Genomic DNA, 26,525 nt, shown 5'->3' with positions numbered 1-26,525 from the left:
CCCAGTGTTAGCCAAGTTCAAAGGAGACTAGCCATAATTTATGACTCTTATGCTATCACTTGTTAGTCATCAAGATGAAATTAGGTCCGAGAGAAAAAATGCTCAGAGGATTGGCTCCAGCTCTGCATGCCATAAAATTAGAGTGCCAGAGTGAGACAGACTCCATGGGTAGCTCTGCTGCCCTGCTGGACCATTTCCATCACCGATGGAGAGTGACAGGCAAACCCAAAGGGAAATCAGCCAATGAGATGTTTGAATGGCTTTCAGAAGTGCCTCTCTGGTGGGACCTGGGCATGCTGTGTGCTCAGCATGATGGTGCTAAGTGAGGTCAAACCATGCCTTGCTCACCCTGTTCATCTCTTTTTTTTGTTTGTTGTTGGTACTCCACCTGGCTTCAGCTAGACATTGCTATTTAGAAACTAGAGCCAGTCTTTGCTAAGTTTATACTAAGACCAAGCTCCCCCATGCTCAATATATCTAAAAGGAGATTTTCTTTTTCCCTCTTTCCATGGGAAGGTGCTGGATTTTGTCCCACCTACATCTTCCTAGTTCAAAATCACATCTGAGCATGCAGAGCAGAGTTAGTGCTCCTGAGGTTTCATTGAGAGCCAATGCCCAGCATCCGATGGCCTTTAAAGCTCATCCAGCTCTGCAGGGACTCATGATTTCAGAGTGGAAAAGGAATCAGAGACAGTCTGTAGGGTTCAAAGCTTTTCATATCCTTTCTCCAACTGAACATCCTTTGCAAAATGAAAGAATCATCATCTCATAATTCTTGTGGCATAAGGAAATTACATGAAAACAATCCACCTGTTTTTTGAATGTATTACCTGAGCCTAGAAGAACCATCATCCCAGAGACAAATAAAATATCTTTTTGAACTTCCATACATGCATGACAGAGGATGTCTAAATCCAAGTTATGGAGCTTGTTCTTCTTTGCTACAAGTGAACTACTTGGTGCTGGAAGTGTAGCCACCTATGAAGTTGTAGAACTATAGTTGTCTGTAGTAGGCTTGTCTATAGAAGAAGCAGGATTTGGTTTGTTTTATTGGGTTGGTTTTTTTTTTTTTTTCCTTTTTCTTTCATAATATAGGCATTTAGATTCTTTCAGGGTCTGACTGGGATGCAGTTAGCCTTCTTCATACCAGCCTGTGTGGTGCTGGGCTTTGCATTTGTGGCTAAAACAGTACTGAGGAGACATCAGTGCTCTGGCTGCTGCTGAGCAGTGACTGCACAGCATCAAGGCTGTCTTGCCAATCCCCTCACCCCAAAAAAGACCATTCTGGAAGTGGGCAGGAGGCTGGGAGAGAGAAGTGGCCAAAGGAATATCCCACACTACAGGATGTTGTACTCAGTAATAAAGGCAGAAATAAAGGGAAGAATGAGGAGACATCATGGTTGTGATGTTTGTACTCCCAAGCAATTGCTATATGTACTGAGGCTCTACTTCCTAGGAAGTGCCTGCTGATGGGAAATAGGTAATAAATTTCTCTTTTCATTTTGCTTCTCTGCACAGTTTTTGGTTTTCTTACTCAATCCATGAGTTTTTCCATCTCATTTTCTCCCCCCATTCTGCTGAGGAGAGAGAGTGAAAGTGTCTGGGTGGGTGTCTGGCAGCCAGCCAAGGTGAACCCACCACATCCTGCCAGCACAGCATTCTGCCAACAACTTCATAAGCATTCAGCCTTTGTGTGACTTCACAGTTGAGTGTTTGAGATTTTAATTTCTGTATTGCCAGTGACAAATTGAAAGGTTGAGTTTAACCGTGAACTGTGCTGAGCCTCAGAGGGGACCATTGTGACAGTTAAAGTAGGATAGGCCTTAAAATGGTATAAGGCAGGGAAAGCAAAAACAAAGGCATATGCTGTTTGTGATTAAAAAAAAAACAGGGAACCAATTCAGAATAACTTTTTCTCCTTTTAACCAGTGTTAGTTATTCTGCATACCTGTGCCAGACCCCCAGCTGAAGCTGCACAGCTCAAGGGCTCTTGGCTTGCCCAGCTGCCCATGCCAGAATTTGGTCAGCTGGTGGGTGCCACTGTGTCAGCACTATCCTCGACCAAAATGTATACTCCTTACACAAAAACCAGAAATCTGAGGAGATCCTCCAGGAGGGGGCTGAGGAACAGAGCCTCAAGCTGGGGTTTTAATGACCGTCTATGAATAGCCTGAGAAACAAGATCATTAAACCTATTCTAGCAGGGATTTGCTGTAACATTTTTTCCCCCCTTTCTTAGTTTTCACAGAATCTCAGTGACTCACCTGAAAATTTTCCTCCTCCAACATCACTTGTATCTGACATCAGAAACCTGATTCTCCTTGTCCCTTTCCAGGACAAGACCAGAGGTAGCTGGAATTGGGTGGGTGAACCTGCATTTGTCAGGTTTTCCTGTTGGGCATTTCAGATGTTAGGACAAAGAACACTCAGTAATGCTTAGCATGGTAACAGACACCATTCTTTTATATTCCTTGAACAGACAGCAAGCCACCCTTACTCATTGATCTGACTAATAACATTGTTTAGGCATCTCAAGATACCCCCAGGTGCCTTTTGGGATTTATTAAAGTTCCTGAACAGGACAAGAATCGTAGGTACCCTACATCCAGACCACTGCTTCAATGGGCTGCACTCCAGGAGCGGATCCTACAGGATCCCAGGGAGCCAGAGGAGCTGACAGCCGTCACTGCTTAGGTGGGAGCAGCACCTGGCTGGGAGGTGAGGCTGTTCAGCACTGCAGGCAGAAGCCCCACATCCAGGCAGCTGACTGAGAGCACTGTGGGTTGGAGGCCCTGCCCTTAGCATGGGGACCTGTGTTTTCCCGTGTCCTTCTTTCAGTGCTGTAGGTTTGGGGGTCCTGCCTGCCTCAGACACCCACCATAAACCCAGTCAGGCTCAACAGCTTAGGGCAAGGGATTCAGTGCAATGCAAGGCAAGGCACTTCTGCTCACTGTATTTTAATGAACTTTATGCATTTTAAGCTTTTAAACAATGAGTGTCTAAAAACACACATACAGGTCTGCAGCAGTGTCACGTAGGTAGAAGGTATGGTTTACAGTAACTCAGTCACTCCCATAGTCATAATGATCATAGAACAATAGACCTGTAGAATGGTTTGTTTGGAAGGAACCTTAAAGATCATATTGTTGCAAACCCCTGCCATGGGCAGGGACACCTTCCACTAGACCAGGCTGCTCAGCCCATCATCCAGCCTGCATTTAACACTTCCACGGATGAGACAACCACAAGTTCTCTGGGCAATCTGTTCCAGTGCCTCACCACCCTTGCAGTGAAGGATTTCTTTCTAATATCTAATCTAAATCTGCCTCTTTCAGTCTGATTATGCACTGTCAGACTTAGTGGTAAGCCAGGCTTCTACAGCCTCTAAAGCCTAAGTGCTCAGGTGCTTATCTGGATTGCTTAAGTTGGCAAAAAAGAATTCCTATGTTAACTGCAGTATCTTATTTCAACTGAGATTGTCATAATTTCTTTTGGACTCTGCAGTTTTATCCATCATTGTATCTGATAAATCTGACTCTGCTAAACCGCAGAGGTTATAAGCCTGTAAAACAGTGTGGCCTCAGCAAAAGCACAGTAGTGAAGTCTGGGAGAACTGGATGTTTCAGAAACAAAATGGAATTTTACCGTGTATGCTAAAAATAATGTAAGTGCATTGGCTGGGACAAAGACTCCCAGATAAGCTGAAGCAGCAAAGCAGAAATCCTTCATTTGGTGATCAGAGACACAGAAGGGTTTGCAGGGAAACTTCTGGTGAGGGCAGTTGCTGGTAGCGATTTCTCCGGCCCCAAAGCTCCCTGAACTTTTCCGAAGTTTCACAGCCTATAACTGAACTTCCCATAGGCAGAGGATCCCACAGGATGGCCTAAAGCCTTCACCTCTCTGCTTCTCAGCATCCTTCTCATCATAAACTCTTTCATTTTGTCCCCTTGGGTTCCCCAGCTTTCAAGTGAGAGACCTGGGGATCAATTTTCCAGCGGTGCAGAACCAACGTGTGCCAGCCAGCCCAGCTCAGTGCTGATCCCCTCTGTGAGAGCAGGCTCCTTCTGCTCTCATTATGTAGGACTCGGCCTTGGGTTTTCCTTGAGTCACTTGGGGTACTCCTGTGGCTGTGGCTGTGCTTATGTGGGGTTATGAGAGTGTCCATCTTGCTTTGCAGTTTCCAGGGAAGCAGAAGCCATGCTAAAGGCCACCAGGGTGATGCTTTGGGAGTGTGAAATTGGTGTCTGTGCTGAAGGCTCTGGGGAACAGCACAGGAGCTTGCAGACACAAAAGCAGTTTGGGTAGTACAAGGGTTGTGTGTGCTGGAGAGAAACAGACCTGGGATTGCTTTGTGCTTTATATCTTTTTTCAGCAAAATGTGATGTGCAGTATTCCTATGAAGCTCCTGTAGTGAGGATGTATGTGGTATTACCTGGCAGGCTTTTACAGATTCACTCTCTGTGGCTCAGGGGTTTTCCTCAGTAAGAAGCTGCAGACAGACCATCATGTTAATAGCCTTTGGTGGTGTTTCATGAACTGTTCTAATACCCTTTTGAAATGATTACCATTTCTTCACTTTCCATTATCCTGTGCCACTGAGTTCAGTGATACAGTTCTGTGCCGGGTGAAAAAGTTCTTCTTAATCTTTGTTTTAAACCTGCTACCAGACCATGCTGCTTTTCCCAGAAAAGCAGCAAGTAGGGAACAACTTTCCCTATTTGTTTTAGCAACAGTGTGTTGACTTTGGAGCCCTGTGCTATGAGCCCTTTCAATCAGACAATTTCCAAAGTGAACTCCTAGTCTCTTTAATCATTGTTTCATTTGGAAGTCAATCCATCCTGCTGTCCACCAGCACTGCTTCCAACTCTATTGTATTCCTTCTGAAATGGCATGACCAGAGTGATACTCAGTATTCCATGAGTATATACTCTGGGGATTTTTACAATGGCATGACAGTATTGTCTGTTTTTTTCTCTATTCTTTTGCTAGTAATTCCTTCAGTGCCTTTTTAACCATTGATGCACATGGAGTTACTCCCATAGAATTAACACATGACTTCAAGATTTCTTTCCTGATTGATTAAACCTTCTTCATACTCCATTAGATATAGTTTAAGGTTTTGGGTTTTTTCCCCATGTGCATTTTTTTGCAGTTACAGATACCGAAATTTGCCTGCCATTATTTCCATGTTGTGTAATCCCTCTGCAGCTCTGCAGCATCAGCTTGTCTCCAGCTTTTCCTCAGTTGGTCCTGGCTGCTCTGAATCACTCTGCAACCCCTGTGAACTTGTCACTTCACTTATCCCCCTTTTCCTTTCCAGGTCATACACAGATATGCTGTTTAATACAGGTCTCAAATCCTCACCAGATCCTGCTGTGAAATTTGCTTCACTGTAAGCTTGGACCATATCTGTGTCCATTGTACTACATCTTCTCACTAGTCACTGATTCAGAAGAGTGTGTTCTCACATGTATCATGACAACTCAGGTGCTTAACAGTCTTTGGTGAGGAGCTTGTTCAAAGCCTTTTGAAAATCAAACTGTGTACACCTCCAAGACACCAACCATTTGCTTGCATACTAATGTCTCATTTCTTTGGTTTGAAGTCAGTATTTCTCATTTTATGTGAACACTAAAATGATATTCTTGCATGTCTGCATAGGGTTTGAGGACTGTTACTCGTGTATAAATGCCAGAGAAGATCGTTGGCAAAGAGTTGCTGCAGCTACATGTCTGTTTACTGAATAAGTTTAAGTTAACCCACATCAGCTGGCTTTGAATTTAGTTGGTTATATCGTTGCAGTTTATTTGACTGAGAGGAGAGAGACATTTCTTCATTCTTTGATAATATGTGTTTGATGAAGAGATCAGGCCAAGGATATTTCCAGTCCATTCTGGACATATTACCACTGAACAATTCACTTAGTGACAAAGACTGCACCCAGAGAAGTGGTACCTGGACCTTGGACTCTCCATCTGTCAAAACAGAAAAATAATCACATCCAGTTCATGCCAAAGATGCCATTATCAGCAGACAAGACACAGTCCTTTCTTTTTATAAAAGGGCAGATTGCAGGCTTTGGCAAACCTTGTAACAAAAGGCAATTGTATAAATATTTCAGTTTTGTCTTTGTCATGCATGCGTAATTTAGAGTCCATATTAAGGACTATATTTTCATCTCCATGCCTTAGAATGATTTTTGCTTTGGAAAAACGTCTGTGCCTTACCTATAAAACACAAATAACCTTTGGTCTGCCAAGACCCAACCATGAAGGCAATTGTGGATGACTGCTATTATAAAACCTTACATAATAAAGCTGGTTATGAAAAGAGGAAGAAGACAAAATGTTAATGCTTATCACAATAACACTTGTAAGTTTTATCATTGTTTCCTTGAGATATTGTAACAGACACACAGCCTGAAGCAAAAACCACGAGATTCAACTTTGGCTGTTGAAAAGTTTGTAAAGACATCTGTAGAAGAAAAGGAAAAAAAGAGACTTTTTCATCTCTTTACTGGACATGGAGCACCAAATGGTGTCTAGTGCCAGACATAGGCAACAAAAAGGGAGGTTTCACAGGGAAGATGCAAGCAAGCTTTGAACATCTTGGCTGGGGTTGGCATGAAGGAACGATCTCTCTGTTTCCAGAGACACGGCACGCAGATGATTGAGGAAAAGGTGCAAGAAGAATCAGAAATAATCTCACAAGAAAAAAGAACATGATTATTGTTTGACCTAGATTAAAAAAAAGGTAGACACCAGCTGCTATGGAGGTGGATCTCTATTGTTAAACATGCCCTTGTTCAGGAAACTTATTTTATCTTTAAGAATGTCATTCTATGACTGCCTATCATTTTAAGGTAAACATTTTATTCTCAAACCCTGATTAGTGCTAAACCTGATCCTGAGTGACTTGGCTGGCAGCAGATCACTCCTCTGGAGGTCTAATGAAGGCAAACCCAGGGACCAGGAGCCCTAAATAAGCATCCAGATCTTTCTACATTTCTCCAAAACAAGGGTTGTTCCTACTGCTCTTCAAATAGAATGGGTCTGGGTAAAAAGATGAAATCAGTGAGATGGAAAAGAAGGAATGTGTCTTACAAGGGCAAACTAAGAAGTTCCGTGCTAAAGAGGAAGATGCTTCAACCCTACAGGGTGTTAGTAATATACTAGCAGAATTTAATGGACTTCCAAGATTATGATCTGGTCAAAAGCCCTTTGCATGCTAATTTCCAGAACATTTAAAAACAGAATACCCATGCCAGACCTTTGAGTCTCAGGAACAAGAAGAAAAAACTTTCTATGTCTGCAGTAAGAATATAAAAAATAATGTAAAATACCAGCAAACCTCTCCTTCTCTTGAGAATTTTAATAATGGAGAAACTTGTTTTATATATTAGTTCACTATTACATGTATTTTGGGCCAACAGGCATCGCCTATATTAAGTAATTAATTTCTACCTGAATCTTTAAAGTTTTAGTCTGGGGCAGTGCAGTGGGTTGACCCTTGGCTGAATTCCAGGCACTCACCAAAGCTGCTCTCTCACTCTTTCCAGGACTGGACAGAGAAGAGAAAATATAACAAAAGGATCAGGAGTTGGGATAAAGACCATGAGAAATCACTCACCAGATACTGTCATGGTCATAACAACCTCAGCTTGGGGATATTTATTGAATTTATTACTAAAAAAATCAGAGTAGGATAATAAGAAGTAAAACAAATCTTAAAAACATCTTCCACCCATCCCTCCTTCCTGGGCTCTACCTCCTCCCCCACAGCAGTGCAGGGAGATGGGAAATGGGGGTTACAGACAGTTCATCACATGTTGTTGCTTCCACTGCTCAGGGAGAGGAGTCTCTCCTGCTCCACTGTGGGTTCCCTCCCACAGGAGACAGCTCTTCATGAACTTCTCCAATGTGAATCCATGCCACAGACAGCAGTTCTCCCCAAACTGCTCTGGTGTGGGTCTGTTCCATACAGTGCAGTCCTTCAAGCACAGCCTTCTCCAGTGTGGGTCCCCTGCAGGGCTGGTCACGAGTCCTACTAGGAAACATCCAGCCTGGGCTCCTCGCTTCACAGGTTTACAGGTCTCTGCCAGGACTCTGCTCCAGCATGGGTTTCCTATGGGTTCACAGCCTTCTTTCAGGCATCCGCCTGCTCCAGGGTGGGTCCCCTCCATGGGCTGCAGGTGGATCTCTGCATCCCCTGTGGATTCCCATGGTCTGCACCACAGGCTGCAGAGGAATCTCAGCTCTGGCACCTGGAGCACCTTCTCCCCTCCTTCTCCACCAACCTTGTGTCTGCAGAGTTGTTCCTCTCACATCTTCTCACTGTGCTCTATTCTGGTCCCAATTTCCTTTGCACAATATTTTTTTCCTTTTTAAATGCATTATCAAATAGGCATTACTATCATTCCTTATGGGCTCAGCCTTGGCTGGTGGTGGGTCCATCCTGGAGCTGGGTGGCATTGGCTGTGCTGGACATGGGGTAAGCTTTCAGCAGCTTCTGACAGAAGTCACCCCTGATGACCCTCACACCAAAACCTGGCCTTGCCAACCCAATACAGTTCATGGTGGAATTTTGTACTTGCCAGCTGCAAAATATACCACTCCTTTTGGCAGAGTCAACTTCCACCTGTACCTGTTCCTGTGATTCTTGCTGCTCTTCATGTTTAAATATGATTTTTATCTTTAGGATATGTTTATTTCAAAGCATTTGAAGAGGTTGGTTTTATGGAGATTAGCATCATTATTAGAATGGTGCTTATTTTACTAATCTCTATTATGCAACTGGTCATTCTTGATTATTAATAAGCATTTCCTTTTGATAGAAACACTTCCACAGCAACCAATTATAGTGCTTTGTGCAAACACAGGATTATGAATTCCAGTGGGGAATAAACAACAAGTGCAGTGGAATTTTAAAAACAAAGAGCTTGTTTTCATGCAAATGCCTCAGTGCTAAAAAATGGGGAAAATTACATGCTGGAGAAGCAGAAGTTCCCTCCAATTAGAATGTTTTTCAACAATTTCCACAAAATGTCTAAATTAAGAACTTAGCACTTGCTGGAGCAGTACATCTCATCTGGTATTCTCTCTCCAGCAGAAGCCAATGTCAGAAATGTGTAATCACAACTCCTCCCAGATCCATTTTCCCTGAAAAGACTCACTGGATATCATAGCTGGTCCAGTCTGCCTAATTAGGCAGGACTACAGCCATTTCCAAGCAGAGCTTTTTACTGAGCAGATCCAGCTGAAAGAGGATGCCCTGACTTTGTGATTTGTTTCCTGGCTCTAATACCACCTATCTTGGGCAGTGCAGCTGGAGGAAATGGTGTCTCTGTTCTGCAAATACTTTTGTGTATGATTAATGCTGTACCCTTGATGAGAGTTTTTGTATCTAATGATAAGCAGAGGACAAGGAATTTGCAGAACCTGGTACACATTTGCTCTTTGCTCTGCAAAGGGTGGTCTGTCTGTGAGAGGTGAGCTTTGCAGTTTCTTTTAAACAGTCGATAATACTTAGGCTTAAATCAGAATACCATATATTACACATGTCCAAGTATTAAGACTAGAATAAGATACATGCCAAAAATATTTCAAAACTGCTTATTTAATTTTGGTTTTATCAATCAGGAGATTTCCTCTGTATTCATTGCTTCAATTTACTGTTTATAGCTCCACAGTGTTATTTTTTTCTCCTAACAAATACAGCCGTATACCCCTTACCTACAATAACGATTGCTTCAAATAAAATTTACTTTCTGCCTGTGAAAACAATTCCAAGGGTAAATAGCAATTTGCTAGTGTGTGCTTTAAATAAGCTTTATTTTGTTGATGTCGTATGTGATTATTTAGAAAAGAGATTTTATTCCCTAAGAATTGTCTTGTGCTGTGAGAGAACTTGATCACTTGACAAAAGCAGACATACAGTTCCCTCACTGTAGGAAGAAAAAGAGTATAAATGTCCCATGGGCCGGTTTCAAAGACACAGACAGCAAAATCAGAGAGCCTCTATCCTACAAAGGTCAGCTGTGCTCCTGATGCCTGGAGAGTGAACAGACACTTCTCTCCTGAGATGAATTTCCCTCAATTTCAAAAAAACCCAGGATGGTGAGACAAAGCGAGGATGGCACAGCATATAATGAGTTCTTCTTTGAGCTGGAGATGTGCATTTCTGGTGTGGTGCAAGGCAAATGACTCAAAAAACCAGACTGACCAGAAGCCTGCTATGACAGGAGTTGTGTGTTATGGGCTGTATGGGGTGCACGTACAAGGTACCAGGAAGGATATGCCATAAATCTCTCTGCCAGTCCCACAAGGGCTATGTTACAGGAAGAGATGGCCCTAAGGTGTGGTGGAGGTTGGCAGGGATGTGCCTGGGACCTGGGCAGTGCTGCTGGAGCCCTTTGCCAGGATATGACACAGCCCAGCGTACCCCTGGATGAGCCTGGAAAGACAAGCCTGAGGCAGTGCCCAGATGCTGCTGGTCCTCAAAGCACTGGTGCAGGATTGAAAGCAGTGCAGAAGTGTGTTCACGTGGAGAAGGTACCAAGCCTAAGAGACCCTGAGCTTTTAATGGTTTTGCAGTTGTGACTGGAGCAAAATTCTCATGGGTCCCATTTAGCCCAAGTGCAACATGGCTGAAATCAGCATGAGTGACCTCTTGGTTTGGTGCCCCACAAATAGCAATGTCAGAGCTACCTTAACTGCTGGGATTTTATTAACCCTGTCAGTTTTTCTCAGCCATCCAAAGGAATTCAGGGAGCTTAAAAACCAGAACAACCACTCTGGCTATAAAGTACCTGGGTCTCAACCTGCCAGCCCTGTCCTTACAGGGGAAGAGTTGGAATTTCACAGCCACCCATGTCTCATTAAAGGATTCCAGTGGCAATAACAGAAATATAGGGGTTTTCCCCCAAAAAAAATCCCCCTGAAAAATTCCTTTACAAATTCTGTAATTATTCTATTTGATATGGTCTGATTTTCTCTGTCAGAATGCCTCTGGTTTTGTCCTGAGAGAGAACCTGATCCTGCTGATCCTGCTGTAGCTGAAGTCAAGGGCATCCTCATTTCCATTTGTTGCAATGGAGCAGAGGCAGAGTTGCAGAAAATTCTGTTTGTGGTGCTTTTGCCTTGGTGGAGTTGCTTTAGAGACACAAGTGGCCCCTTGTATTTCTTTTAGAGCAGCAGTGTCAGTAAGGGCAGCTCTTGTTGTTCTGGGACATTGGGTGAGAAAACGCTGACTTAGGAGCAGGACTGGTTCCCAGGCACAGATGCTTTAGTGTGATTTGCAAGCCTGGCACACATCTGCAGGTTGCGCCTTAGCAGCAAGCAGACAGTGTGGCACAAGTATAAAGCCAAGGGTTTTATTTTAATTTTTTTTTCTGTTTCTTTTGTTTCCTTCTTCTTTCCAGGAGTCTTTAAAGTCTTTAAAACTGGCAACTGTTTTTAAGCACAAAATGGTTTGTGCTTCTTCACAGGAAGGCATTAGACTGTGAATGTCTGTAACTAGTGGGCTGACCAAAGCCTTTTTCCACCTCTGCTTAGTGTTCTGCAGTGGCTCTAGCAGTCCTGTGTCAGGCTCTTCATGAAGTTCTTTTGCTTATCCTCAAAGCTGCAGTTTTAAACTTTTGTCTTTTATTCACTCACTGGGATAAACCTTGACTGCCCTAAAGCTCTGCTACCTCTTGCTGTTTCTGGAGGTTCCTGGCACCTTGGTTGTGGTTCTTGGTTCTGGCTTGAAGAGTGTGCTCACAGGATTAAAAGCCACCATATTTTCTTCTTCACACCAGTGTTCTGTGGGAGCAGGGAAATATCTCATGTGCCACATAAGAACCAGGCTCTCAGAAAACCCATAACAGAATGAGAAGAGGATTCTATGAGTACAGTTTGACCATCTTCAGCTACACACACAGAGTCTAGTGGTCACTGTTGTCTAGTGATGAGTAAATTTGCCACCATCAGCCACAAAGACACTAAATATGTGTCTTTACTCAGGGTTGTGGAACGGGGGAATATTGTACCACAAATTGTTTTTTGTTTTTTATTAAGAAGCAGTTTGTACTGGTTTTTAACACTTTCAAAAAAAATTAATAATTATGCTGCACTCTGAGTGATGATAATTTGAACTTAAAGTTTTAACAGCATGAAAGGGATCTCACATTGGAGTTGGACAGAAAAGCTGAAAATACAAACAAAGAGCTTGATCTTTTCCCACTGTAGCCTTTTTTCCCTGATTTTGCATAGTTCCTGCCCTTCCGCCCTCGCCAGGGATAAACCTACTGACCTCATCAGCAGTTGTATTTTTAGATGTATTGTTTCTAGCTAGAAGGTTGCAACAGAGAGGGCTGTTAACATGTGTTACTTTGAGTTTGTGCTTTTTGTGTTTCAGAATACAAATAACTGCAGCCTTCAGCACCTTTGAAGGGGATGGCCTTGCTGCTCTTTCCTTGCTCTTTTATGGACTCACTTGGCAGATGAAAGTTCTCTCTGTCAATGGAATAGTCTTGGGTTTGGCCACTTTTGATTTGGAATGTATTTGAGATTGTTTATAACACTGCTAAATAAACAGAACGATTGCCCTGGATTTGACTGCCTCTAAAACAGTCAAGTACTAATTACTAAACATGTGTAACATGGAAATAAGTGTTTAGTAATTAGTACTTAATTTGCAGCATCACAGAGACACTCATTGTCAGAGGACACACCAACACTGCTCACCTGCTTCATAGTTTACCTGTACATTTTCTTACTTGAGTGATAATGTTACAATACAAGATGTGCCTGGAAAGCTGTGACTCCAACTCCTTCATGGATCTCATTCTTCAAATCAAAATTTATTTTGAGTTACATTTGTACAGGAAAAATAAAGTGGAAAGAACTGAGAAGCTTTTATAGAGGGCCTGTTTCATTAATATTCTTCTGCAACCTGGTGGGACAGAGCTCTGATTGTCATCTGTATACAACTCCCTCCCCTGTTCTGCTGGGTTTGTTGAGCATAAAAGTGTGCTCCAAATTTCCTAATTTCAATAGTAAAATAGAGAATTTTTTGTGGAATAGGGACCAATTCAAAATAATGAGGGACAGCCGTCAAATATTTAAATTGAATGACAAATGAAAAAATACGCTAACTGATGGTTATGTTGACACATGTGTCCCAACACCTCCCTCTCTTCCTCTGCAGGGCATAGTCCCCCTGTGCTGGGTGACCCCATCATGTTCTAGATGAGTAAAGCAATGAAAATAGACGTGCTTTTGGGCTGTGCAGTTGGACATGCCTTTCCCAAGGTGTGCAAGGTTTAACGGCAAGGGGATGGTGGATGTCTCAGCAGATGCAGGGCTGCCTCCTGCCTCCAGCCCCAAGCCCTGGGTGCATCCCAGCACCATCTCTGTGGGAAACAACCTGCTCCTGGGGCACAGTGTGGGTGAAATTGTGTCTAGATCAAGAAGGGAGGCTTGTGCTACGCATCTGGCCCAAGTACCAGAGCCAAGTACTTAAAAGGGAGGGAGGAAGCTCTCTGGGCCACCTCTGCCATGACAAAGATGACCAGACAGATGGTCTGGCCAGTGAGGACAATCATGGGGACACTGGAAAAAGCAGCATAATTTTCCATGAAACTTCATTTCCTTCTCATTGCCTCTATGGAAAGAATTCTGTTGGCTGCTTTGTAGATGGTGTTACATATAGCCCAAACACTTACTGCCTCTACCTATATGGATACCTATTGTGTAGCAAAGAAAAACAGTGGAAGATAATTAATCCTGGAGGCCCACTCCTCTCACAAAAAATCAATAAAGAGTTTTCCTTGCTATGTTTCCAGGTAGGAGAAGAGAAGACAATTTTTATTACAATTGACAGTTCCCTTCCCTGGAGCAGAAAGGTTTTCCCTTACATCTAGCAGAGAGAATAGTGTTTTGCACCTGCCAGATGCTGTTGCCATGGCAATTGAACTTCACACTTACATTGGAGAAGCAAAGCCCCAGGAGTAGGTATAGAGCAAACACAGCAGAGAGGGTGCTCTGCTGGGGGCTGCCAGGTGGCCCAGGACTTTGCCTCCCTGTTTTCCCCATTCAATAGATGGGTAATTTAACTTTTCAAACAATTTTGGAAGGAGTTTCAATTAAGCAAATGATGCTGGCTGGGAATTTTCTTGCCAGCAGATTGTGTTTGGGCTGCTTGTCTGTGGCTCTGGATGCATCAGTCTGCAGGAGCAGAGCCTGCCTTCAGGGCTCTGCCAGCCCAGGCTGCCCTGACACCTTGTGCCCTACTGGGGCTGTCCCCTCCTGTGCCCAAACATACATGTTGTGGTTAGACAGCTGTAGGCTTTTTAAAGCACTCATAATTTCCCTGAATTACTTCACTGGTGCCTAAATATTCACAAGGTACCCTTGCAGGTGGCTCAAACCCAGTCCAAAGTGCACAGGGGCCACGAGACTGTCACCAGGCAATTTATTCTCAACACCTCATTTCCCAAATGTCCCGAGCACATGCACATTTTGGCTGAGGACTTGCACACCAAACTTCATTCCTGAAGGATTTTCCACTGTTCAAACACAATTAAAAATCAAGTTAGGGAGTGTGTGGTGCAATGAGCACCCAGAGCTCTTTCTTGGCTCAGCTGCTGCTTTGTATTGAAAGCACCACACACGAGGATATGACACATTGACCTTAATCATGGGTTGGTGCCCCATCCTGCCAGGCATTGCATACATCCAGAGAGACCTGGCCTCAAGAGAAATCCCTGTTTATCACTGCACTTCTGGCAACAAGACAGGGTTATGATGTGGTGAGAGGTGCAGCTGACAACTGCAGAGTGCTGCGCACTCACTGGAGGAAAGGAACTTCAGTTGCACTGCGCTATTTTTTTAAAAGAGAATTTTCTATGGAAAATAAACCCCAAAGCTCAGAGAAATGTTACAGGTGAGACATTTCATTAGGACAAATGACTGGTAGAATTAAATACTAATCAAGCAAGCTCTGAAGAAACATGTTACAATTGTTACCCTCTAGGACCTTCAAGAATTGGCTTTCTTACAATTTCTACTTTTAAAAAAGGCCAAAATGCATGATGGAAAAAGACTTCTGCTTTAAACAACATACTCCTAACTCTGTTAACCTCTAGTTACCTTGGCTGAGAGTCATGCCAGTCTCTACATCTCACTTAACATGTTCATTTAAGCTACTACATGCTCATATTCAGGTTCCTTCTGTAGTTAGTGAAGGAACAGAGTCATTGCTCTCAGGCAGATATCCAACCCCAATCTGATGGGGGTTGCTCCCCTCTCTGTTTCCCAGATGGAGCTGGGGCCACAAATGGGGATGGGCACCATCTGCACTTGGCATTTCTAAGCTTAGGTGACAGGTCTCACTGTCCAGGTCAGCAGAGAAGCAGCACTGTAGACAGGCAGGAAAGAACAAAGTCCAGCTACACTCACTGTGTTTCCTTGGAGGAAGTTGTGCTTGAATCTTTGTGGTAGTAAAGCATGAGATAAACAAAAGGAGTAAGTGAGGACAGAGGGTGCTGAGCTCTGACAACCCCAGTGAGCTATCCCAGCTCCCCCTTAACACAGGAGAAAATGTTTCTTAGTTCTTTTTCTGCTTGTTGGGCCTGTCTAATAACAGAGTACTTCATAGAACACTGTCTGTTTCTCTGGGTCTCCACAACAAGAATTCCTCTAGTCTTTCATGGAGACTGTCACAGAGCAAATAATAAACTGATCTGTCTGGGTAATTACAACAAAATCCATCACCTGAATGGCAGGAAGAAGGTAATGTGCAGTGGCTAAAGGAAGGGTCTTCCCTTCTCATCTTTAGCTCTGTTTCAACCAGTCAGCCACTCAGCTTTGAATTATCTTCCAGAAAATGCCGAGGAGCAGGGCTGAAGCAGAGGTTAGTCTTAAAAAAAGGATGAGTGAAGAGTTTGGGTGGGGCTCAGTGTGGCTGCTACTTGTGACCATTTGGTTCCCTGGTATCAGCACATGCAGCAGGTGAGGATGGACAGCTGGACTTTTCACCAGGGCATACTGAAGGGGTCAGACAGGCCAGTGAGGGATGTGCAAGGGCATTGATAGAGGGACATGGCTTTTTGAAAAACTTTTGCCCCCCAAGTACCACTCCGTGCCACCCCGAGGTAAGAGTGGCTTATGCTTCATTTCCCATCCATACACCAGTTTCCCTGGAAAATGAACATATTGTACTCTGCAGAGGCGGACAATTTGCTGAATTTCATTTCACTCCTTCAATCTGCTTAATGAATAACAATAGGCTTGAAGGTTTCACTGGATTCCAGCACTGAGCTGAAATTTTCATTAACAACTGGTTTTCAGACCCCACTTGAATTTGGTTCTGCCTGGATCACCTGCCTCTTGCCTGTCCTTGCACGGCTAAATTTTATGTTGCCAAACTAAATCAGTCACTTTGTGTTCACCTAAAAGGCAGAAAGAAATTGTCTAATAGGAAATTCTTGAAAGAGATTTGTAATGCCAAAAGTTCCTGCATGGACAGATTTCACTCTTCTGGTAGTTAATATGACTCATTTTGAAATTGGATAATTGCTATATGATGGTGAGTTCATCACTTCAAAACAAAATGAGGTGTGGGCGTGTTTATGTGTGTGTGCAGGGCATTAGCATTTACCAGCCATTAAAGAAAGTATATCTTCAGTCTACTAGTTCAACTGTTTCCCAAATTGTAGTAGAAACCCTGTGTTAAATAAATAGTTAAAGCCCAGTCAAATGTTGGTGGTCTTCTGGATTCTGATCACCATTCATCCTGGGCATGTGAGCTCTGTCAGCTCTGTCCAGGAAAGGGTCAAGGTCCTTGCAGGAAGGACCCAAATACACATGGCTGGATGCATGACTAAAGTGAAGACATAGGACTTGCAGTGGTACAGCCCAGACTCTGGTAAGACTTGATGTGGTCATCTGGGCTGAACCTGCAGTGAAGAGAGATGACCAGGTTAGAGGTAGAAAAGGATTCTAAAATAATCCTTTTGCCCTCATAAGCAATTAATATGATTTATGGTTATATTTTAATTTAAATATGCTTAGATTATGCAAGAAGTAAAAATACAGGTAATTATATACTTTTTTCTCCTAGAGATTCTAGCAAATATATCCTTAGAACCCAATTCTTGAGCCATTCTTTTCAATGACATGGACTGGCTACAAGAGCAAATTAACTACTCTTAAAGTGGAGACAGAATGGAAGAATTCCGTCCCATGTATTATTCCATTGTGTGAGGACATGCAAATGTCTGAAGATTATGGGGATGTTGTTGCTCTGTCTTCACTGAAGACCCAGCTTCTCCTAATATTTAATCTAATTCCTACAAATCACGAACGAATGCCCTGAACTTGAGTCCTTCAGAGATAAAATCCCATTTCTTAAGTCTTTCTCATATTCCAGAGAGACAGCAGAAGTGGAAATTTTCAAAAGTGATCTGGGAAAGACCTTGAACAATGTTTTAAAGTTAACCTTATTTGGAGCATAAATTTGGACTAGATGACCTGCACAAGTCCCCTTCGAGCTCAATTTCCCAGTTAATCTATCTTTCTCTGCAGGGGAATTCTCCCCAGACAGTTTCCATCCTTCTTGAAACACAGTATACACACACAGATATTGAACTACATCTTGGATTTGAACAAAAGTTATTTTGGATGCTTTATAATCCTGTTCATACACCTCAGTATGATCTTCACATAACTGTTCTCACTTGTGTTAAGCCTACGATGGATGCATCACAACCCCAACATCCTTTCCTGCATAACTCTCATTGAGTTTTTCCCAATCCAGTTGGTCTCTAGTTTAATATTTTTGTATACCTGAATATACTTGCACTTATCTTACTGAGTGTTTTAGGTTTTTTTTCAGCCTACATCTCCTGCTTGTTGAGATAATTTTGAATTCCAACCCTATCTTTTGATGTACTTTCACATCAAAGTCCCCTCAAAGCTTGGTATTTACAGATTAAATAACCAGGAGGTTATTAAACACTTCCTGATCTCTCCCTCTGTTCCACCTACTTCTTACAAGTGAGCCACAGAGGAAACATGAAAGACCAAAGGAAGATATTATTTTGCTATTGGATACTACTTTTGAGCTACATTTTCACTGAGAAAAATGAAATCCTCTGTTATGGCCACCCCTAAATAAAGGCAGTGCCATGCCCCAGAGCACGAAACAGTAGAAGTCCTACCAGGATGAAGGGTCATATCCTGAACTAAGCCAGCTAACACACTTGGACACACATTCCCCTCCTAAAGGGCAAGGTGCAGAAGGAGCAGTGGGGGAATAAGCCAGGCCCTTGCAGCACAGTGCTGAGAAGTGTGCATTAATATCTTCTGTCGAGCTGCTGCCTTCCTTCAGAGAGCTGTGCTGTTACCTCCTCCCACTGCAGGGTGTCTCAGCAGTCTCTGTGTCTCAGGCCCATGGCTTGTGAGCCAAATGCTTTTATTTCACCCATGCAGAAGAGCATCTACACAGCTGTTTCATATTAACCATGTGGCTCACAGTTGTAGGAGCCATCTGTGCTGAGTACCATTTTGACTGCTGTCCTGATGCTTCTAAGAGTAGCCTTGCTCTCCATCTTTCTCAAATGTTATAGAGCCCCCAAGACTACACAGCACATTTATTAAGAGAACAGAATTTGTTCCACACTGATAGCACTCTCTGGGAACATAGCTCTGAAGCTAAATGCTTTTGCCATGCACAGATGTCAAGCCCCATAAGGCGACCAAGAGCCAGACATGGAAATGTCAGCAGTCTGTTAAACAGGGGGTGGAGGGAAGCTTTTATGATTATCTCCAATTAGCTGAAAATGTGAGAAAAAAAAATCTTGCTAAAGAACTTTCAGACTTTTAATCACCACTTGTTGATGGCTACAGCTCTTCCCATCTAAATGTAACAAGGGTACAAAGTCCCGAAAGCAGATCTGTAACCTTGACTTTGCAAGGAGCCAAAGGCTGGACTGTCTCTGCACAAAGCACTCCTTTGGAGCATGCAAACAAACCTGCCACAGACTTGCTTCACATTGGTGCTGTAAACAGCTTTATTTTGTCCATGAAGTCAGCTCATCGCCATCAGGAATGATGGGCCAGGAAGTAGCAGTATACATCCAGGATGCTACTGCTGGCCCTCAGCTGTTTCTCTCAGTGCTGGTCAGGGGGTTCTGCACCAAGCTCCCAGATTTGGGATACATCCTTGTTGGACAGGTGCAGCATAAAAATAAGAATATATTGCCAGACATGGGAGTGACTGTTGAGGGCAGCAGAATGGGTATTCCTTGGTGTTGTTACCCCGTAAGTGAGATAAGCTACCTGGGATTAGGGAAACCTAGCTGTGCAAATAATGTTTTGTAGTTAATAAAATTAGAGAGAAAATTTTACAGTATTTTGGTGCCTATTCTCCTGCCACTTCTCCCTGCAGGCTATGGAAGCAGTTTCTTCCAAAACACCCTATCTGCAGAGGTCAGAAAGGGCAGCTCACATCAGAGGAGGTCCTGGTACAGATACAGACACAACTTTTTCTCTGCAGTGATGGCTCTGCTGCTTGCCCCAGTGTCTTGCCTTCCCTCTGATCCTCTGCCAGGTTCTAGCTTTTCCAGCTCCACTCTTCCACTAAGCACATTCCACTAGAGAATACCAGTTGGATCATTCCTGTTCTCACAAACTCTGTTGTATTACCAGTAACAGACCACATTTCGAATATGTTTGTAACAGAAAGAGCTAGCACTCCTACTTCTGCATTAGCTCAGTTCAGTGTAGAAATCCAGTTTGTGTATCCAAGTTCAGACACAGATGTCCAAAAAGGAGACCCCACAAAGCCTTAAGGAGAAACCGTGATCCATAATCCTACATGACTAATGTCAGGAGCATTTTTTTACTCAAAAATCACGTTTCCTCTCAGAGATGAAAGCCCATCCAATAATTGCTAAGGTAGGTTTAAGACTCAGCATTTAAATGCTGTCTATCACAGCCTGTGTCCATGCTTGTACCCTTATTGAGAACCATTTTGGGGAGATTCAGCTCATCTAACATATTCATAATTGTAGGTGTCTTCATCTGAACTAATCACTCTGGACTCCCTTTTATAATCAATAGAGAGAAATAAGCAATTTTATGCTGTGACTCATCTGACATATCTTAACATCTGTTTTAGGATAAAGTGAATCATGCTCTAGAGCTGCTCCTTTTCTTTCTTATTTTTTTTCCTCAAGGCAGCTAGGTTTACTAAATTGAGCAGCAATATCTACACACCTCTCTCCCTTTCTGCCCTAGAATCCATCCAGATCACAACATCTCCTCTTAGGCTCTGAATATATCATTTTTGCTTCACCTTTTTCACATATGGAGTTTGTGTTCTGGTCAGTGCTGTGCCATGGCTTACAATATGTTTACTGGTGAAGTCCTTTGGGAGATACCCCTCAACACTTTCTTCCTACATCTCCTCTTCATTCTGCAGCTGTTTCCACATGTACTGCCAGGGAATGAGCAGGACATCATAACGTCTCTGTGCCTTGTGAAAGTCTGCAGGCTGAGTAAAACATTTGTATTTTCCTAGGGCTGGCTGACTTATACTCCTCCTTTGCTTCTGCATCCAGGTTTTCATGCTGTCCAGCTGAAGCCCAGCTAGGGGGTAGTTGAACACCCTCCCATCCTCAAGTTAAAGAGGAAGAATACAACAAATCTAAGTTTAGTGAGAAGGAGCTATATTTCAAAATCACATTCTGCATGAGAGCAGTCTCAAGTGAGCTCTGCAGAATGCAATAGGAGCATTCTTGTGGAGAGCTCTACTGGCACCTGCAAGAGAGCATGAGAGAGATCTGTGTGTGCCATTAGTGTTCTCAGCACAAGCTGAGAATCCCATTTTCTTGAACCTTGCTAGAATATCAAATATACCTGTATTGCTGATTATCCATAGATGTATTAGTTCCATAGCAGCATTGCCAAATTCTAGCATGGCCTCAAATTGTACCTTGCATCACTACACCATTTACCTAGGTACCAGAGGCAAGCTGTGTGCTCCAGGCAGCACTAATCTCTTGGTTTTGCATTGATACAGTATTGGGGTGAGAGCTGCCTGTGGCAAGCTTATGATAGAGATCCATAGGAATTCACTCACCCCTGCAGAAATTCCAGAGCCAGACCCAGACTCCGTTGGGGTGTGTGAGTTTACTTGCTGCTGAAGAGCTGCTTTGCAGGTGGGGTAAAAAGGCAATCACAATATGCATCATGCTGTGCAAAGATGTGATCATCTCTACTCCTGGAGATCCGTGGGGATCCCTGCAAGTCCCAAAATGTTTCTTTTCCCTTCAGCAGCAACTGGGAAGCTGGGTTGTTTCACCCTGTTATGAGACGTCTGAGGGGTGCAGAAGGCTGTCAAACCATCATTCTAATGTGAGGGAACAATTTCCATCTTTCAGAGGCGCAGAGAGGAGAAGGCAGAATGCATTGCTGCTGTGCAAACTGAGCAAAGAGATCATTGCTCATGCCTAGAAAGGCTCTGCTTAAATATCCACTGTGGTAGCTTGTTGGGCTGCACAGAGAGCCCACAAACTGAGCAATAAATTAACTCACTCTGGATGGAAAGGGACAGTCACATAGACTGATCCAGAGACGTCCTGTGCTGACACCCTCTCTTCCTCAATTGTCAAAATTAGAAGCCCAGGAAAGCATGGGGTGGGATGCCCCTTCCAAGGGTATTTCATATCACAAGGCTCATTTACCTTACAGGGCTTTTTTCACTATAATATCATGTATGAGCTTTTGACATATGACCTAGTTTTCTAATCCTCCAGTCACTTCCCATATTTCTTAGTACTTGTTGTTGCTTTGTATTGGGCTCTCTCTCTCTCTCTTTTTTTTTTTTAATAGAAATTATAGAAGACACTGTGATCTAAAAAACTTTTGGACAAAAGGGAAAAAAAAACAATAAGCAGAGGGATAGATTGCAACCTATTTCTAGTTTCAGAAAAAACTTGAGCAATGCTATTACAGAAAAGGAATCTGTAGTGCAATATTAAAAGATAAATTTCTTTAAGAATGAAATTACTCTAAGAAGGATGAATATTCTATTGCATATGTAAGGCTGGTGTTCATCCAGGAGAAAAAAGGACCTTTTATAAGGTCATATGAAGCATTTGCAGCAGTAGAAAATGTTACTCATTTACATTCCACAGTTTTTCCTTCTTTTAAATATTTTCTGGCAAAGAAAATGGTTTCAAGCTAAGAGAACCCATTCACCAGATTTACTTTTCTCTTTGGTTGGCCCACTATGTATAGGCAAAAGTGTAGTTTTGCTATCTGCTAAATCTGAGCCGTATTTGACAACAAGAGCAGCCCAGCTGAAACAAATAGTCTCCTTTGTGGAGGAAGAGATAACTCAATGAAAAAGTGGCAGAACTCCAACAAAAGGCTCAGCCCTGAGAGATACTTAGTAGTCTGGCACTGATCCATCATGGGCCCCAGTTTGAAAACTGCAAATCTACCTGTGTCTGCATTGTCAAGCATTTCCTTAGGCACAATGCAAGAGCAAAACACCCCAAATCCTGCAGGACACAAGCACAAATGAGAAGAGAAGAAATAACCTGAGCACATCTTCTGGGTATAATAGAGGTCTATGAAATGCTAGGACAGCTGATGAGGTTAAACAGGTTGATCCAAAGAAGCACCTGATTCATGTACAACTGTTGTGTGAGCCAGTTTTTTAATAGATAATGACTGGTGAGGTAGCTCTGTTACTACCAGCTGGTATCCTGTTCTTCATCTTTGGATATAGGCTGGAAGCAATTAATATTAATCCTATTATACATGCTACATGGAAGATTTGAAAGCCAAAGTGATTTCTTGGCATTTGCTTTAATTATTTTTTTTGGGGGGGGGAGGGCAGGAAGGGCATGTGGAGAGAGTTGGTATATTTCTTATCTTCTTTTAAACATTAGCTCCTCAAAGTTTTCATATTCTTACAGAATCTGGTGGGTTTTTTTGTTCTAAATTGGTGTATTAGACACTATGTCTCAAATTCCCTACCAGATTTGAAAATTATGGTGTTTGAAAACCAATAGTTTAGTTTTTCAAGGATACTTTTACATTCTATTTCTGAAGCTTTAAAGTTCTCCGATTTTTAAACATGTTTTCTTACCTCAATAAGACTGGCATGATAAATGCAAAAAAAATTGAAAGGCTATTCCATATTCACAGAGGTTTATCTGAATTTTTAAATTCTATTGTCCATTTAAGTAAGCCACTTTAGTGACCACTGACCACTTACTACTTTATAAACATTTAAAAAATGACTATTTTGTGTCAGACCATCATGGACTGCAATTATTCCCCAACAGTGGTTAATCCTGGATGACTTGAGAGGAGAACCAGGATATATTGGATATTTTATCTGATCTTTAGGCTTTCATAACTGTTTTCCTACAGAGATGCTTCCTAGCATTCCTTCTTGGTCACCAGCTTTCTGAGGAGGACATAGCTCAGGACTGCCCTAGGCTGAACAATCCTCTAAAAAATTCATACCTGAAGTCTTCTGGGGGACACTTCCATCTAATTTATCTTTGAAAGGTAGCATCCTTTCCAAAATGAATTCAAGAATCATTGCATGGTGTGGATCAGAACAGATGCATACTTCTTGATTTCTCAGGTGCAGTCGCACTGGAAAAAAATTGAGAGAATTAAATTGGGGGGCTGTTTCTTTCTACACATCTGCCTGTCAGCCACTGAGTCATGAGCTGGTCAAAAGCTGAGGGGATGTGGTGGCTGGAGATGTTTTTGAGATGCTCTTTTCCCATGCTCAGGATTGACAGAGGCAGCTAATGACTGTCCATGTGCTGAGCCATGTACAGGGTGTCCTGCACCCCTCTCCCCAGGAGCTGGGGCGACGGCTCCTGGTCTGCTCCACTCCTGGCTCTGCATGTGCAAGGGGATGTGTTGGCTGCTGAGGCATTGCTTTCCTCCTGAACATTGTCAGGCTCTTGGGGGAAGGCTGGGGCCACATGGAAATATCCCATGTCTGTGGGCTGCCAGCTGGACCACTATGAATAGAGGCTGATATTGCCCCATGAGCACAGACAGAAAGAGGCCATCCTTCCTTCTGTGGAAAACAGCAGAACGATAATTCTCTTGTTTCCTAATAAGGAGATTTCACAGAGAACTTTAGTTTAGCCAATTTTTGTCACACATTGCTGGTTAATTGTTTTTGTCTCTTAATTAAGTTCATCTGCCAGGATTTACCCAGAGAACTGTAGCTAAGAGCTCTTTTGCTGACTGCAAATGTCTGTGGAACATTTTTCCTAAATTATTTGGTTTGCTGTGTTTGAATTTGTTGATCAGAGTTATCAAAAGTTTAGGACAGCGCTTTTTGGTTCATTTAAGGAAGGCTTCAAAATATATAATTGGCAAAGTTTACGTTTTGATAATGATGTTAGAAGTTCCCACATATCCCTTCCCCTCTAAAACCTGAAGAGTACAACAACAACAGATCAGAGGTGGATATAGATTTGCTGAGCTTCATAATAGCTACCTTAGAGAACCTAAACTCCAATCCCATAACTTGAGATGATTCATCGTCTCGCAACAGAGTCATCCAAAACTTGGCATTGTGTGGCTGTAAGGGAAAATTCCACAGCTTTGACATATCTCTGATTTTGTTGTGCTTGCACAGTTAATTTTTAAAAGGCAAAACAGATGCCACTTTGAGAAATCTAGTAAAGAAATTAAAAGGAAAAAAAAGAGATAATTGCTGGTTGAACTGGAACAAAAGGAACAGAAACAATTTTTTTAAAACTTTATGCACTGCAAATATGTAACTGCTAATATTGTGCTTATCTGAGGAAATATAGAAATAGGAATGGTCCCTCATACCAGTAAATTTTTTCCCTTTTTCAGAATAATTTTGAGGTACCAAAATTTAAATTTACCAAATTTTGGTAAATTTACCAAATTTTGTGGTAAATTTACCACATTGGTAAATTTAATTTCAAATGATTGTTCTTTCCTAGATTTTGAAATGGAGAGTCTTCTGTGTAAATAAATACAAACCCAAGTTTGTCTCAAAATTTTAGTTAGTGTTTAAATATGTACTGTTGTGAGATACAGCACATGTCCTCTTGCCCTTGTGGTTTAGTATTCATACTGATCAACTCCCGTTTTCTTTATCATGGGTCAAGAAGAATTATCTGTACTTGTCTGGCTTCAGAAGAACTGCTGTCATTATTTATAGAATGCCTGCATCTTCCTTATATTTACCTCTACAAGTTATAGGTAATGGAAAGCAAATGTGATGGACAACAAGGCAATTGCTGCAATGCCATTTCTCAGCCTGTGTCTTTTAGGACCTCCCTATTCCTGGAACACTGAGTCCATATTTCCATTTAATGCTTCCAAGAAACTCATAAATGCTTCCAGACATATGGGGTAGTGAAACATCTCTAATCCTGAACAACTGGGACACAACCTCCCAGCAATCCTGAATAAACCTTCCCCAAATCACATGAAACAGTCCATCTCCCACTGCAGTCAGGACTTGAAGAACCTAACCAGGAAACTGAAGCTGAAGCTCTCCAAAGTTCACTTTGGCTGTGCAGCAAGAGGACAAGGGAGCAAGGGCCAGAAGATGCATCATGCATGCATTTTCAGGCCATGTTGTGCTGGAGAAGCTTCTTCACCCCTCTGTGCATCTTCTTTGCCTTATAAGTCCTATGGAAATAGTGCACATTAAGGACTTTCTATCTATTTGTAGAGTGCTTGGTGAAATGGGAAGTAATTTTTGATGTTAAATGCAGTGGGCAACAAAGTTGAGAGAAAATTTAAAAAAAGAAGCTGCCAGTAGGTGATGGGTAAGGAGGAGATTCATTCCCATCTGGACATTTCCAGCTAACCCATATAAAATTAAATGTTTTTTTTTAACATGTACAGAAATTCCTAGTCCATCAGTCAAGAAGTGCTCTCATAAAGACAAAGCATGAAGTGTAATCCTGCAGTAAGCAGGCATGTTGGCACCAGGAAAAGAAAAGGAGATAAATATATTTACACAGACTGAATTTGCTCTACAGAATAAAAGGGATTGCTACTTTGTGGCAAATGACACTGTCCTTGTACCTTAAGCAACCACAGTCTCAATAAGTCTCTGAAGAGAACTGCAGAAAATGAAAAAAGCAAGTGTCAGACATGGTCTTTTAAGAAGATTATTTTTTCCAATCGATCTTTTATGGAGAGGGAAACTGATTTTGTCCCATCTCAATCTTAGAGTTTGTTACAAGATTTGCCATTTTTCTAGTCTTCAGTGAACAGAATAATAGTTTGCTTTTTTCTTTCACCTTGGAGCAAAACACTGAAACCTAGAATTATTGCCACAAAACAGATGGGGATATTTCTCATGAAGATGAAAAAGCAAAGACCTAATAAATGAAGAACATTTGAAAAAAGAAGGTTAAAGCAGGCTCTGCTGCACTGTGTTTGGCATTACTATTTTAGCAATGTAGAGGGTTTTACAAACCAATGCTTTTTTATGTTTTA

Source organism: Haemorhous mexicanus, chromosome 2 (assembly GCF_027477595.1).
Source record: "Haemorhous mexicanus isolate bHaeMex1 chromosome 2, bHaeMex1.pri, whole genome shotgun sequence".
Classification (NCBI taxonomy): domain Eukaryota; kingdom Metazoa; phylum Chordata; class Aves; order Passeriformes; family Fringillidae; genus Haemorhous; species Haemorhous mexicanus.
This window is presented reverse-complemented; position numbering follows the sequence as displayed.